We start from the raw sequence: 16,750 nt of genomic DNA on the forward strand, positions 1-16,750 counted from the left end.
TTTCAGTATCACCAGATGCTTTGCTGTCAGGAGAGCATAGCTTCACTTGAAATGTTTTGCAAACCTAGAGCTTTCTCTGTGCTTAATCACCCTCTGGTCAATAAATTCTACTTTCAGTGACCAAATTTCACTGTTGAAATTTAAAATCATTTCTTCTTGTTTCTATCTTGTATAGTAGGAATGAGCAATACTGTTAGTTATCTATTGGTAATTACTCTTATTTAATTTGTTTGAAAACAGCTAGTCGCTCTTTATCTTTTTCTTTTTCATGCAAAATTACCTCCAACACTTTTTATTTATTTATTTTTAAAAATTAATAAATTAATTTATTTTTGGCTGCGTTGGGTCTTCGTTGCTGTGCCCCGGGGGGTCTCTCTAGTTTCAGCCAGCAGAGGCTACTCTTCTTTGCGGTGCGTGGGCTTCTCATTGCAGTGGCTTCTCTTGTTGCGGAGCACTAGGCACGTGGGCTTCAGTAGTTCTGGCACTTGGGCTCAGTAGCTGTGGCTCGCAGGCTCTAGAGCACAGGCTCAGTAGTTGTGGCACACAGGCTTAGCTGCTCTGTGGCATGTGGGATCTTCCCAGACCAGAGCTTGAACCCGTGTCCCCTGCATTGGCAGGCGGACTCTTAACCACTGAGCCACCAGGGAAGCCCCTCCAACCCTTTTAAAATCTTCCTTCATAGATCCTAATTTCAACTGCAAGTATATTAGCCTGATGGTGTCCCACAGATCACGGCTGCTCTCTTCACATTTTTTCAGTGTTTTTCTGCTTCATTTTGGGTATTTTTATGATTGTGTCTTCAAAAACATTGAAATTTTCAGTGTCTAGTCTTCTCTTAATCCCAAACAGTGTACTTTTCATTTCACATGTTGGATTGTTTTGTTTTGTTTTTTCTGTCATTCATTTGGGTCTTTTTTATATCTTCCATTTTTCTCGACATCATGGTCTTATTTTTCCATACCTTCTTAAACATTTGGAGCGTATTTACAATAGCTGTTCTAACATTTTTTTTTTAGATTCTTATCTGCTAGTTCCATTCTCTCTGTCTTCTGGATCTGTGTCTATTGATTGAGTTCTCTCCTGGTTTTAGGCCTATTTCCTACTTCTTTGCATACCTGCTAATTTCTTATTGGATGTTAGACTTTGTGACTTTTACATTATTGACTGTTGGATTTTGTGGTGTTTTTTCAAATAGTGGTGGATTTTGCTCTGGCACTCAATTAATTTACTTGGAATTAGTTGAAACTTTAGAGACTTCCTTTTAAATGTTGTTAGGACACGTCCAGTGTAGCCTTTAGTATAGGCTAAAGAATATCTGAGGATTCTACTCTATGTCTTGCGGATTATGATCACTTCCATTCTTGCCCTGTGTGTGAACTCTGGAAATTGTTTTGTTTACTCCTTTCTCATGGTCATTTCCCTGTATTCAGGTAGTTTCTTTTCAGACATGCACATATTAGCACAGCCAGAGACTCAAGGGGACCCCTCAGTAGATTTCCTGAGCTTTCTCTCTGCCAATAGTACTCTGACTCATAAATTCTTACAGCTTGGCCTCTCTGTATCTTCACTTCATAGGGACCACTTCATAGAGAACTCTGTTGATTTCCCCTTTCATGCACTGCAACCCAGAACTGCCTTCTGACAATAAGCTGGTACAGTTGTTCAACTGGCTTTGCTTGTTACCCTTTTGTTAGAAATCACAGTGCCTTGATATCTGTTGTTTAATATCTGTGTGGTGGGCAGCTTCTAAGGTGGCCCCCAATGATCCCCACCTTCTGGTATTCATGCTTTGAGTGGATGCTAGATCCAGTAACTAACAAATATATGGCATGTGTGGTAGGATGTCACTTCTATGATTGCAGAAGGTTACAGATACTCTAACCTCCATCCTGCTAGAGCGCGCTCTCTCTCTCACTTGCTTGATGAAGCACAGGGAACTGAGAGCAGTCTCTGGCCAACAGCCAGAGAGTATTGGAGGCCCTCAGTCCAACTGCCCACGAGGAACTGAGTCCTGCCAGTGACTACATGAGTGAGCTTAGAAGTGGATTCTTTTTCATTCAGTCATTCAGATGAGACCATGGCACTGACCAACACTTCAACTGCAGCTTTGGGAGAGACCCTGGGTCATTCTTGATATTGATAATTTGTGGCAATTTCATAATAGTTAAACCATGCCTGGTTTCCCGAACCACAAAAACTGCGAAGTAATAAATGCGTGTTGTTTTAAGCTGCTGAATTTGGGGGTAACTTGTTACTCGGCAATAGGTAACTAATGCAGTCTGAAAATCACTGTGTCGTATATGCTATTTTTGTTCTGTCATTTAAGGCAGAAAGGGTAAATTAGGTCTCTGCAACCCAGTCTTGGCTAGAAAGAAGTCACAGACCATTCAAAGTAGAATCTATGTAGGTAGGACCGAGAGATCAATATTTTGTAAAACTTCCCTGGTGATTCCAATATACAGGCAACTATGAAAGCCACTGTCTTAGATCAGTGATTCTCAGCCATTAATGTGCATGTGAATCACCTAAGGATCTCGTTAAAATCAAGATTCTGATTCAGTAGGTCTAGAGTGGGACCTGGGATTCTGCATTTGCAACAAGCTCTCAGATCATGCTGATGCTGCTGGTTTGTGGACTACCCTTTGAATAGCAAGGATCTGGATTACTGCATGCCTTCTGTCTGTTACATTTATTGAGGAACCTGGAATAAGTTCCTTAGTGTCTGTACCAAAGAATATTTGAGTAGCTCTGCCCTCTATCTTATTCACTCTCCATTAACTGGTGTCTAATTTATTAATTCAACAATTACTTATTTTCTATTTCTTGTATGATAACTCCTTTGCTAGATGAATGAGACACAGCCCCTCCATCCCGTGCTATCTGAAGCCATTATCAGTTTAGTGGAAGAAGCAGATATGTGAGAAAGTACATTATAAAGCAGGCTGGTAAGTGCAAAGATAGAAACACAAATTAATTATGAACTCCCTTTTAGGGTACAGTAGTCAGGAATGCTTCTAGAAGAGGTGATGTTCGAGTTGAGTTTGGAGATATGAATGGCCTCTCCACTGTGTAAATTGGAGAGCGACTTTCTGAGAGAGTGAATACTGAAATATTACCTCTGCTTCCTCTCATTGCCTAAAAGTCTTAATCTTGGTGTCTCTTGCTCTCATGCAAATTGGACTCCTGGTGGTTTGCCCTGAAGTCTCAGAACCCTGAGATAGGTATACAGATTTAGTTCCTTCTTCTGTAGCTCTCACTGTCTTCAACTTCTGTGTTTAAACAAATGCACTTAAGAAATATCTTTTGATTTTTAGCCTCAAGTCAGTTTTACTACAGAAAAGTTTCAAGTATCAAAAATTACTATCTTTCATCTTTATCTTTACTCATTTCTCAGAGGATGGAATGGGGAGTGGATCAGATAGACACGGCATGTTTCACATTTATTTCATCTGTAGCTGAGTTCCTGACATTTCCCTCTAGGAGAATTATTTGTTGTTGTGAAACCCCTTTCAACCCTCTTCCAAGATATTTCAGATTAACTAATGAAAGTAACTGACGAACTTAACTATGTAGAAAACAAAGAAAATCTTAAGCTTTACTCCATCGGGATCATAAGTAAGAGACTGTTTCTTTTGTAGAACAGCCGGTAAAATATAGGCTTATGAAAAGACAATAACCCAGAGTTTTTCCCCTTGAAGTGGAAAAATCAGCCTCGTAATATCTCTCCACAATTTTTCAATAAAGCTCAAAGGGGAGAAAGATTCCATCCTCCTCATAGAACAAGAGTCCGCTTTGCTGTTATTACCCCTGAGCCTAAACCCAACTTAACATCTCCAGAAAAGATGTGGTTAGAGAGACGAGAGAGCTGGTAAGTAGTCCAGCAAAGTCCTTGTACTAACTCACAGATTATAATGGCATTGGAATCCTAGAATCAAATAGTAATGGCATCCAGGTTTGGAAGATTTTTTTTTTTTTTCTAATCATAAGGACTCACTGGTTTACCCTCCCAAAGTCTAAGGAAAGAACCCAAGTGAATAACTGCTTTTGATGTTCATAATCCTGATTGTGGTCAAAATGAAGAGAGTCAGTAGGGCAGTGTGTCTGTTACTTTTGCTATATAACATACCACTCCATAATCTAGTGGCTTAAAGCGATAAATATTTTTACTTTCTTGCTATTCTGTGGGTTTAATGGCCATTTCTTATCTAGGCCAGCTTAGCTGAGGCTGGATCATTTAGGTTGGTGTCACTCAGATGTCTAGATGATTTAGGAATGGCTGGGATAGAGCTTCTATCCATTAGGCCTCTTATCCTCCAGGAGGCAAGCCTGGGCTTGTTCACACAGTGGTAGAAGAATTCCCAGAGAACAGCAAGAGATGGTAAACCCCAATGTGTAAGCACTTCTCAAGCTTTTGCTTACGTCACAGTTGTTAGTGACCCATTTGTCCAAGCTAGTTACATGGCCAAGCCCAAATTCAAGGAATGAAGAAATAGACCCATCTTTTGATGGGAAGAGTAGCGAAGTCACACTGAAAAGGGTGTGCATATAAGGAACGGCAATCTACCGTGAGCAGCCACATCCTGCTTCACCTGCTCTCAACACCCTGGTTAAATCATCCCATGCATCAGTTATTCCAGGCAGTCTAGTAAGTACAGACTGGTCGTTAATGGTAATTTTCAGAATTACTTACTGTCAGTCTCCAACCAGTCACCTCTAGGTTTCTGTTCCATCTAAGTCACTCTTGTCTCTTACCAAATACACCTAGCATCTCTAGCTGCTATGCATCTAGTTTCATCAGGCTGGAAGGCCCTTCTATTCAATACAATATATTTATCTAATGAACTCCTCTATATATGCCGATCCCTAGTTAAGTGTTATTGCCGTTGAATACTTTCATGACCTGCTCAGGTGGGTCTAGATGAGCTCTCACCCCTGTGCTCTTAAGACTACAGTGTTTATAACTCTAGGGTTGTCCTGTAATATCACATCAAAATCCTTTGTCACTCACACTGGGCTATAACTCTTGAAGTTCAGGGAAGGCATTTTGTCATCTTCATCTTTGTATCCCTGGTGACTAGCCCAGGCTCTGGCTCTAAGTGGACACCCACTCATTGTTGATTGAGTATATGATACAAAGCATAAGTAACGCTGTACTCAGGTAGTTTATGGTCTGGTTGAAGAAATAGCACACTCACCTGTGAAACACCTAGACAATAATATAAATTTTTTGCTATAAGAATTAAGAGGAGGGAAAAGTATTTCCTGATTCAGTTTACAGTATCTTATTCACCTTAAATTCTTCCCTTTCCAACATTTCTTTTTGTCTCCCTCTACCCCCAAATCTAATCCGGCATCATTTTCCATGGCGCTGGAAACAGATGCACTGAGTCCTAATCCCTGTTCCATACTGATCTTGTACAAGTTACTTAACCTCTGAAAGTCTCAGTTTCTTCATCTGTTTTCTGAGGATCTCTGAAGATTAAATGAGTTAAGACACTTACAAGAACTTGGCACCATGCTCAATAGTTTCTACTGAGGTTCCTAATTTCATTCTTGTCATTACATTTCCAACTCTGCTCCTCCTGCTTTCATTCCAGCTATTGTCATTCCTTTCCTGGACCACTGCAATCACCTTCTCAAGACTTCTTCCCCTAATCCATCCTGCAGCTTTCACCTCATTGCCTTTCCCACAGGACAAAGTTGACCACTTCTTTTACGTGCTTTGAAACCTTCTTTGGCTTCCCTTTGCCTGAAGAATCAAGTCCAAACTTCCCAGCAGTCCCCCAGCAATACTAGACAATGGGCAGTTCTCTGAATATGCCCTGCTGTTTTAAACACTCTTGCTTTGCACAGAAGCGGATTTATGGTGATGCTATGAACCTCATGCTTTAGGGCCCATCATTGGCAGGTGCACCTTCCAAGGCTTGGCATATTCTTGGGACTCAGGGAGGAAGCAACAGCCCAGCTAGGGACCTGAGCCAAGGAGCACTGTCACACCTTGGGGTGGTAGTCCTGGGACTACAGGCAGCGCCAGTGGGCTGCCCATGCTGCCTCCCCACCTGCCCAGACCTCAGTGATAGCCTGCCCCTGACCGCCTCATTGAGCATCTGCCTGTCTTTGACCTCCTCGGGAAGATCTGAACTAGAAGCTGCCTGTGCCCCTGCTTGGGGGCCACTATGCCTCAGGCTCCACGGCCACCTCACACTCCCACCTCCATCCCTGGGGTGTCATCAGAGGATGGGGAGCCTCTCAGGCTTTCCTCTGCCCCAGAAAGATGCTGCAGAGCAAGTTACAGACAAGGTATGGCTGATAACAAAGTTGTAAAACCAAAAGGAACTTCTAAAATCATCAGTCACAAAAATCGGATTTCTCACACCCATGACAGAGGAAAGACTGAATTGTCTTCCCAGCCTCTCTATTGAAAAGGATAATATAAAATCAATCAGAGGGGCTTCCCTCGTGGCGTAGTGGTTGAGAGTCCGCCTGCTGATGCAGGGGACACGGGTTCGTGCTCCGGTCCGGGCAGATTCCCACTTGCCGCGGAGCGGCTGGGCCCGTGAGCCATGGCCGCTGAGCCTGCGCGTCCGGAGCCTGTGCTCCGCAGCGGGAGAGGCCACAGCAGTGAGAGACCCGCGTACTGCAAAAAAAAAAAAAAAAAAAAAAAAAAAATCAATCAGAGGAGGAGGCCAAAGTGCTGAGGGAAAATATCATACAAGAGTTTCGGAGAGTTAATTCACTAAAACAAAACAAAACAAAAAAACCCAAAACAATAATGTGTTGTTTTTGTGGAATTCTTGATGCTCATGATATTTATCAGATTTAGAAAATTTGTAATTTTACCTATCTTCATATTTGTAAGATTGCATTCTTTTTTAATCAAAAGCCCCAAATGGCATTTTCTTCAGGCCTCATAAACTGAATCTGTCCCTGCAGCACATGAAGACGTTCATGGGATGTTCATTTCCTCTGAAGACATGGTGTACATGTTGTCCCCTCTGACAGAACTGACCTCCCCTTTCCTGGACTGTCACTGTATATCGTGCAGGTATCCTTCCTGCTGCACGCAGTACGGTGATCAATACCCACTGTTACCTCCCTGTGTGGGCTTCCTCAGGGCAGGAGGCTGCTCTGATCCATCTTTGTATTCCCTGTGCCTCACATTGTGTCTGTCATATAGTGTTTCATAAATGCTTCTTGAATCAAGAATAAATAAATAAGTGGGCGAATATCTGGATAGACCAGCACATGGTTTATAATCAGAGATTCACAGAGACATGGAGTTTGTGTGATATCTTTTTTTTATTAATTAATTAATTAATTTTTATTTTTGGCTGTGTTTGGTCTTCGTTGCTGTGCGCGGGCTTTCTCTAGTTGCAGCGAGCAAGGGCTACTCTTCGTTGTGGCGTGCGGGCTTCTTATTGCCGTGGCTTGTCTTGTTGTGGAGCACAGGCTCTAGGCACACAGGCTTCAGTAGTTGTGACATGTGGGCTCTAGAGTGAAGGCTCAGTAGTTGTGGCACACAGGTTTGTTTGCTCCGTGGCATGTGGAATCTTCCTGGGCCAGGGATCGTACCCGTGTCCCCTGCATTGGCAGGTGGATTCTTAACCACTGCACCACCAGGGAAGCCAGGGAAGCCCTTGTGTGATATCTTGACAGATGAGTTCTATAGACTTGGAAGAGCAGAAGGGTGGAGACATTCTAGGTAGTGAGATTAGCATAAGCAAAAGGTATGTCAGGCTGTCAGGGGTTATGGTGGAAAGAAGGGGGTGACTCTCAAGGGATAGCACTATAAAGGGAGTTTTGGGGGATAATGGAACTGTTCTATATCTTTTTTTTTATCGACAGCAATGGGACCATAACTCTTGAGTCTCAGTCTTGTGACTCCCCAGTTTGACCTGTCTTTTTCATCCATACTTTATTTTTGATTGTTCTGTATCTTGATTATGGTTGTGGTTACATGAATCCACACATGTATTAACATGTAGTATACATCTGCACATCAGAAGAAAAAAGTAAATTTTACTGTATGATAATTTTAAAAGTAAAATTTATGTAAAAAAACAACTAGGACCAGAAAAACTGTTTGGTATTTTTAACAGATGATAAGGAGATTAATTTGATGAAAATAAGGGGTTAAACTTTTTACTTGCATAATATAATTTTAAAAATAAAATAAAGCAGACATTTCATATCGGGAAATGGTGGTAGGTGAAACTGAACAGGCAAAATGATTGGGTCTTTAGTCAGAATTGATATTTAGCTTTGATCCAATATGTAACAGAGTATTTTGCCTTACAAAGACCTGCAGGTAAGGTGATCCATCCGGGACAAGAATGGGCATAAATTACAGGGATGACAACAGCAATACATACAGTGAAAGTCAGAGAGCCAAGATAGATTGAAGGGAAGAGTTGACAAGAATTAAAATGTTTTTGGGGGTATAGGGAATGGAGTGAGAGTCAAAGATATCTTCAGGATTTCAAATAAGGTTGCCATTGAGAGAAACGGTGAGATTTGAAGGAGAAGGCGATTTGTAGGAAGAATAGAAGGAAGTTCCCGTTGAGCACAATGTACCCCCTAGGAGATGGAGGCCAGGATGGGAGGAGACTGGAGTTCCTGGTACACAAGTAATATTAGGAGGAGGTACTTCCCAGACCTTTATGTTCCCTCCTCCGGTGAAAGAGAATTGTTGCTCAAAAGAGTTGATTTATCAGTTAAGGGCTTATCGTATGTCAGGCTCCATTTGAAGCACTTTACCTGCACTGTACCTTCTTTAGTTTTCTCAACAACCCTATGATGTCAATGCTACTGTAATCCTTATGTTGCAAATAAGGAAACAGAGGCTCAGAGGGTTTAAGTAATTTCCCCAAAGTTATAGCTAGGAAGAAGAGGTGCTAGAGTTGTTTAAACTCTTGAACTTGACCAGTACATTATATTATCTCTCTCCAATAACCTAAAACCACTTTTAGGTTCTATTTATTTCAAGATATTACTAAGAAAAGATGCCTAAAATGCTATTTAATGCTTAAAGATATCACAATTTATACCAAAGTGGCAGAGAATCTCCATTTACTCTTTTTACTTCATTTTGCACCAAATTTTGTTTAGTGTAATAAGCTAAGGTTTTAGTCTTTTGGGCACATAGCAGACCATAGTTACGTCTTGGTGTGTGGTGGAGGCTTTTCCCGAGCACCATGTTACTTACGCCTAAAGTCTCTCTAGAACTGTTTACATTTCTTTTGCGAGGATCCATTTCATGGGGTTCTCTGTAGTTGGCTCTGGGGATGCTGAGAGCACAAACTCTGTCTCAAGTATGCGTGTGTACTGCTACTCTCTGACCAACATGGGCTTACCTATAACTATGTCTTGCTTGGTTTCATTTCCCCAAGAATGTGGCTCTCTGCCCTCACCAAAGCCAGGGACAAGGGAAGCAGTGAGTCCCATGCACGATCGTCACTGTTTTTCTCGATATTTCACAAGGGAACACACAGACACCTGTAGGTTTCCATTCTTTCAGCTGATCCTTCTTATGTAGAGCAAGAGATCATAGCAAAGGGATGTGAATCACCTGGAAATGATGAACAATGGCCTCAGGCAGAGAAAGGGGTATGTCAGGTGTGTGGTTTTTCCAACCCTAAAATATTTGCTTTCAGTGCACTTAGCAGTGTTATAATTATAGGGTGTTAAACTCTTTAAAGTGCCATGCCTACTCAGCACTCCACTTGATCATTTAAAAAAAATAACAGCTTTACTGAAATATAATTTACACATTCACAAAGCATGCTACCACCATCACCAATATCTAATTTCAGAACATTTTCATACCCAGTAAGAGACTGTGTACCCATTAGCTGTTGTTTTTTTATTCCTCCCTCCTCCAGCCCCTGGCAAACATTAATCTACTTTTTGTCTCTATGGATTTGCCTAATCTGGACATTCCATACAAATGGAATCATACAATATGTGGCCTTCTGTGTCTGGCTTATTATACTTAGCATAATGTTTTCAAGGTTTGTCCATGTAGCATGTATCAGTACTGCATTACTTTTCATGGCTGAATAATATTCCATTACCTGAGTTTACCACATTTTGTTTATCCATTCGTCAGTTGATGAACACCTGAATTGTTTCCACTTTTTGGAATAATAGCCATTGAATGTTCATCTACAGATTTTGTGTGGAAATGGGTTTTAAACTCTATTAGGTATATACCCTGGAGTGGTATTTTTGGATCATATGGTAACACTATGTTTAGCTGTTTGAAAAATTACTACCTGTTTTTCAAAGTGGCTGCACTGTTTTACACTCCCACCAACAGTATATGAGCGTTCTGACTTCTCCACATCCTCACCAACACTTATTGTCATTTTGATTATAGCTATCCAGTGGGTATGAAGTAGCACCACATTATGGTTTTTAATTTTATCATTGTAAAACACGCATAACAAAACTTAGCAGTTTAACCACTTTAAGTGTACAATTTGGTGACATTAAGTACAGATGCATGTTGGCAACCATCATCACCATCCACTTCTGGAAGTTTTTTATCATCCCAAACAGAAACTACCTATTAAACAATAACTCGCCACTCCCCTCCCTTTGGGGGTTGAATTTGCGTTTTTCTAATGGCTAATGTTTGCTTTTTTTATTTTTAACGTCTTTATCTGAGTATAATTGCTTTACAATGGTGTGTTAGTTTCTGCTGTATAACAAAGTGAAACAGCTATACATATACATATATCTCCATATCTCTTCCCTCTTGCGTCTCCCTCCCACCCTCCCTATCGCACCCCTCTAGGTGGTCACAAAGCACCAAGCTGATTTCCCTGTGCTATGCAGGTGCTTCCCACTAGCTATATATTTTACATTTGGTAGTGTATATAAGTCCATGCCACTTTCTCACTTCGTCCCAGCTTACCCTTCCCCCTCCCTGTGTCCTCAAGTCCATTCTCTACGTCTGCATCTTTATTCCTGTCCTGCACCTAGGTGTTTCAGAACCATTCTTTTTTCTTTTTTATATTCCATAAATATGTGTTAGCATACAGTATTTGTTTTTCACTTTATGACTTACTTCACTCTGTATGACAGACTCTAGGTCCATCCACCTCACTACAAATAACTCAATTTCGTTTCTTTTTATGGCTGAGTAATATTCCATTGTATATATGTGCCACATCTTCTTTATCCATTCTTCTGTTGATGGACACTTAGGTTGCTTCCATGTTCTGGCTATTGTAAATAGAGCTGCAATGAACATTGTGGTACATGACTCTTTTTGAATTATGGTTTTCTCAGGGTATATGCCCAGTAGTGGAATTGCTGGGTCATATGGTAGTTCTATTTGTAGTTTTTTAAAGGAACCTCCATACTGTTCTCCACAGTGGCTCTATCAATTTACATTCCCACCAACAGTGCAAGAGGGTTGCCTTTTCTCCACACCCTCTCCAGCATTTACTGTTTGCAGATTTTTTGATGGTGGCCATTCTGACCAATGTGAAGTGATACCTCATTGTAGTTTTGATTTGTATTTCTCTAATGATTAGTGATGTTGAGCACCCTGTAATGTGTTTGTTGGCAATCTGTATATTTTCTTTGGAGAAATGTCTATTTAGGTCTTCTGCCCATTTTTGGATTGGATTGTTTGTTTTTTTGATACTGAGCTGCTTGTAAATTTTGGAGGTTAATCCTTTGTCAGTTGCTTCATTTGCAAATATTTTCTCCCATTTTCAGGGTTTTCTTTTCATCTTGTTTTACGGTTTCATTTGATGTGCAAAAGCTTTTAAGTTTCATTAGGTCCCATTTCTTTATTTTTGTTTTTATTTCCATTTCTCTAGGAGGTGGGTCTAAAAGGATCTTGCTGTGATTTATGTCATAGAGTGTTCTGCCTGTGTTTTCCTCTAAGAGTTTGATAGTGTCTGGCCTTACGTTTAGGTCTTTAATCCATTTTGAGTTTATTTTTGTGTATGGTGTTAGGGAGTGTTCTAATTTCATTCTTTTACATGTAGCTGTCCAGTTTTCCCAGCACCAGTTATTGAAGAGGCTGTCTTTTCTCCATTGTATATTCTTGCCTCCTTTATCAAAAATAAGGTGACCCTACATGCGTGGGTTTATCTCTGGGCTTTGTATCCTGTTCCATTGATCTATATTTCTGTTTTTGTGCCAGTACCATACTGTCTTGATTACTGTAGCTTTGTGGTATAGTCTGAAGTACTGGAGCCTGATTCCTCCAGCTCCGTTTTTCTTTCTCAAGATTGCTTTGGCTATTCGGGGTCTTTTTTGTCTCCATACAAATTGTGAGATGTTTTTGTTCTAGTTCCATGAAAAATGCCATTGGTATTTTGTTAGGGATTGCACTGAATCTGTAGATTGCTTTGGGTAGTAGAGTCATTTTCACAATGTTGATGCTTCCAATCCAACACAATGGCATATCTCTCCAACTGTTTGTATCATCTTTAATTCCTTTCATCAGTGTCTTATAGTTTTCTGCATACAGGTCTTTTGTCTCCTTAGGTAGGTTTATACCTAGGTATTTTATTCTTTTTGTTTCAGTGGTAAATGGGAGTGTTTCCTTAATTTCTCTTTCTGATATTGCATTGTTAGTATATAGGAATGCAAGAGATTTCTGTGCATTAATTTTGTATCCTGCCACTTTACCAAATTCATTGATTAGCTCCAGTAGTTTTCTGATGACTTCTTTAGGATTCCGTATGTATAGTATTATGCCATGTGCAAAGAGTGACACCTTTACTTCTTCTTTGCCAATTTGTATTCCTTTTATTTCGTTTCTTCTCTGATTGCTGTGGCTAAAACTTCCAAAACTATGTTGAATAGTAATGGTGAGAGTGGACAACCTTGTCCTGTTCCGGATCTTAGAGGAAATGGTTTCAGTTTTTCACCATTGAGGACGATGTTTGCTGTGGGTTTGTCCTACATGGCCTTTATTATGTTGAAGTAAGTTCCTCTATGCCTACTTTCTGGAGAGTTTTTATCATAAATGGGTGTTGAATTTTGTCAAAAGCTTTTTCTGCATCTATGGAGATGATTATATGATTTTTCTCCTTCAATTTGTTAATATGGTTTATCACATTGATTGATTTGTGTGTATTGAAGAATCCTTGCATCCCTGGGATAAATCCCACTTGATCATGGTGTATGATCCTTTTAATGTGCTGTTGGATTCTGTTTACTAGTATTTTGTTGAGGATTTTTGCATCTATGTTCATCAGTGATATTGGCCTGTAGTTTTCTTTCTTTGTGACATCTTTGTCTGGTTTTGGTATCAGAGTGATGATGGCCTCGTAGAATGTGTTTGAGAGTGTTCCTCTCTCTGCTATATTTTGAAAGAGTTTGAGAAGTATAGCTGTCAGCTCTTCTGTAAATGTTTGATAGAATTTTCCTGTGAAGCCATCTGGTCCAGGGCTTTTGTTTCATGGAAGATTTTTAATCGCAGTCTCAATTTTAGTGCTTGTGATTGGTCTGTTTATGTTTTCTATTTCTTCCTTGTTCAGTCTCAGAAGGTTGTGTTTTTCTAAGAATTTGTCCATTTCTTCGAGGTTGTCCACTTTATTGGCATATAGTTGCTTGTAGTAAACTCTCATGATCCTTTGTATTTCTGCAGTGTCAGTTGTTAACTCTCTTCTTTCATTTCTAACTCTATTGACTTGAGTCTTCTCCCTTTTTTTTTTAATAAGTCTGGCTAATGGTTTATCAATATTGTTTATCTTCTCAAAGAACCAGCTTTTAGTTTTATTGATATTTGCTATCATTTCCTTCACTTTTTTCATTTATTTCTGATCTGATCTTTATGATTTCTTTCCTTCTGCTAACTTTGGGTTTTTTTCTGTTCTTCTTTCTCTAATTGCTTTAGGTGTAAGGTTAGGTTGTTTATTTGAGATGTTTCTTGTTTCTTAAGGTAGGATTGTATTGCTATAAACTTCCCTCTTAGAACTGCTTTTGCTGTATCCCATAGGTTTTGGGTCATTGTGTTTTCATTGTCATTTGTTTCCAGGTATTTTTTGATTTCCTCTTTGATTTTTTCAGTGATCTCTTGGTTATTAAGTAGTGTATTGTTTAGCCTCCATGTATTTGGGTTTTTTTTACAGATTTTTTCCTGTAATTGATATCTAGTCTCATATCATTGTGGTCAGAAAAGATACTTGATATGATTTCAATTTTCTTAAATTTTCCAAGGCTTGATTTGTGACCCAAGGTATGATCTCTCCTAGAGAATATTCCATGAGCACTTGAGAAGAAAGTGTTTACTGGTTTTTTTTGGATAGAATGTCCTATAAATATCAATTAAGTCCATCTTGTTTAATTTATTACTTAAAGCTTGTGTGTCCTTATTTATTTTCATTAGACGATATTTCCATTGGTGAAAGTGAGGTGTTAAAGTCCCCTACTATGATTGTGTTACTGTCGATATCCCTTTTTATGGCTGTTAGCATTTGCCTTATGTATTGAGGTTCTTCTATGTTGGGTGCATAAATTCACAATTGTTATATATTCTTGGATTGATCCCTTGATCATTATGTAGTGTCCTTCTTTGTCTCTTGTAGTAGTCTTCATTTTAAAGTCTATCTTGTCTGATATAAGAATTGCTACTCCAGCTTTCTTTTGATTTCCATTCACATGGAATATCTTTTTCCATCCCCTCACTTTCAGTCTATATGTGTCCCTACGTCTGACGTGGGTCTCCTTTAGACCACATATATACGGGTCTTGTTTTTGTATCCATTCAGCCAGTCTATGTCTTTTGGTGGGAGCATTTAATCCATTTACATTTAAGGGAATTATTGACATGTATGGTCCTATTACCATTTTATTAATTGTTTTGGGTTTGTTATTGTAGGTCTTTTCCTTCTCTTGTGTTTCCTGCCTAGAGAAGTTTCTTTAGCATTTGTTGTAAAGCTGGTTTGGTGGTGCTGAATTCTCTTAGCATTTGCTTGCCTTAAAGATTTTAATTTCTCGGTCAAATCTAAGTGAGATCCTTGCTGGGTAGAGTAATCTTGGTTGTAGGTTTTTCCCTTTCATCACTTTAAATATGTCTTGCCACTCCCTTCTAGCTTGCAGAGTTTCTGCTGAAGGATCAGCTGTTAACCTTATGGGGATTAACTTATGGGGATTCCCTTGTCTGTTATTTGTTGTTTTTCCCTTGCTGCTTTTAATATTTTTTCTTGGTATTTAACTTTTGATAGTTTGATTATTATGTGTCTTGGCGTGTTTCCGCTTGGATTTATCCTGTATGGGACTCTCTGCGCTTCCTGGACTTGATTGACTATTTAGTTTCCCATATCAGGGAAGTTTTCAACTCTAATCTCTTCAAATATTTTCTCAGTCCCTTTCTTTTTCTCTTCTTCTTCTGGGACCCCTATAATTTGAATGTTGGTGTGTTTAGTGTTGTCCCAGAGGTCTCTGAGACTGTCCTCAGTTCTTTTCATTCTTTTTTCTTTATTCTGCTGTGTGGCAGCTATTTCTACTATTTTACCCTCCAGGTCACTTTTCCATTCTTCTGCCTCAGTTATTCTCCTATCAATTCCTTCTAGAGAAGTATTAATTTCATTTATTGTGCTGTTCATCATTGTTTGTTTCTTTTTTATGTCTTCTAGGTCCTTGTTAAACGTTTCTTGTATTTTCTCCATTCTATTTCCAAGATTTTGGATCATCTTTTCTGCCATTACTCTGAATTCTTTTTCAGGTAGACTGCCTATTTACTCTTCACTTGTTAGGTCTGATGGGTTTTTACCTTCTCCTTTATCTGCTGTGTGTTTGTCTGTCTCCTCATTTTGCTTAACTTACTGTGTTTGGGGTCTCCTTTTTGCAGGCTGCAGGTTCGTAGTTCCTGTTGTTTTTGCTGTCTGCCTCCAGTGGGTAAGGTTGGTTCAGTGGGTTGTGTAGACTTCCTGATGGAGGGGACTAGTGCCCATGTTCTGATGGATGAGGCTAGATCTTGTCTTTCTGATGGGCAGGGTTGTGTCTGGTGGTGTGTTTTGGGGTGTGTGACTTTATTATGATTTTAGGCAGCCTCTCTGCTAATGGGTGGTGTTGTGTTCCTGTGTTGCTAGTTGTTTGGCATAGGGTGTCCAGCACTGTAGCTTGCTGGTCGTTGAATGGAGCTGGGTCTTAGCGTTGAGATGGAGATCTCTGGGAGGGCTTTCACCGTTTCATATTAAGTGGAGCTGGGAGGACTCTGGTAGACCAATGTCCTGAACTCAGCTCTCCCACCTCAGAGGCACAGGCCTGACACCCAGCTGGAGCACCAAGACCCTGTCAGCCACATGGCTCAAAATAAATGGAAGAAAAAAAGAAAGAAAGAAAGAATAAAATAAGGTTATTGAAATAAAAAAAATTATTAAAACTTTAAAAATCATTAAAAAAAAGAAAAGAAAGAAAGAAAGAGCAGCCAAACCAAAAAACAAATCCACCACTGATAACGAGCGGTAAAAAGTATACTAAAAAAAAAACAAAAACAAACAAAACAAACCAGCCAGAACCCTAGGACAGATAGTAAAAGCAAACCTATACAGACAAAATCACACAAAGAAGCATACACATACACACTCACAAAAAAAGAAAAAGGAAAAAAATATATATATCTATATCTAAGAGAAAAAGGAACAGAGTAACCAAATCAATAAACAAATCTACCAATGATAATAAACTCTAAATACTAAACTAAGATAAACATAAAATCAGAAACCAGTTACATGCAGAAAGCAAACCCCAAGTCTACAGTTGCTCCCAACGTCCA

This window comes from Globicephala melas, chromosome 3 (genome assembly GCF_963455315.2).
Source record: "Globicephala melas chromosome 3, mGloMel1.2, whole genome shotgun sequence".
In the NCBI taxonomy this organism is placed as follows: domain Eukaryota; kingdom Metazoa; phylum Chordata; class Mammalia; order Artiodactyla; family Delphinidae; genus Globicephala; species Globicephala melas.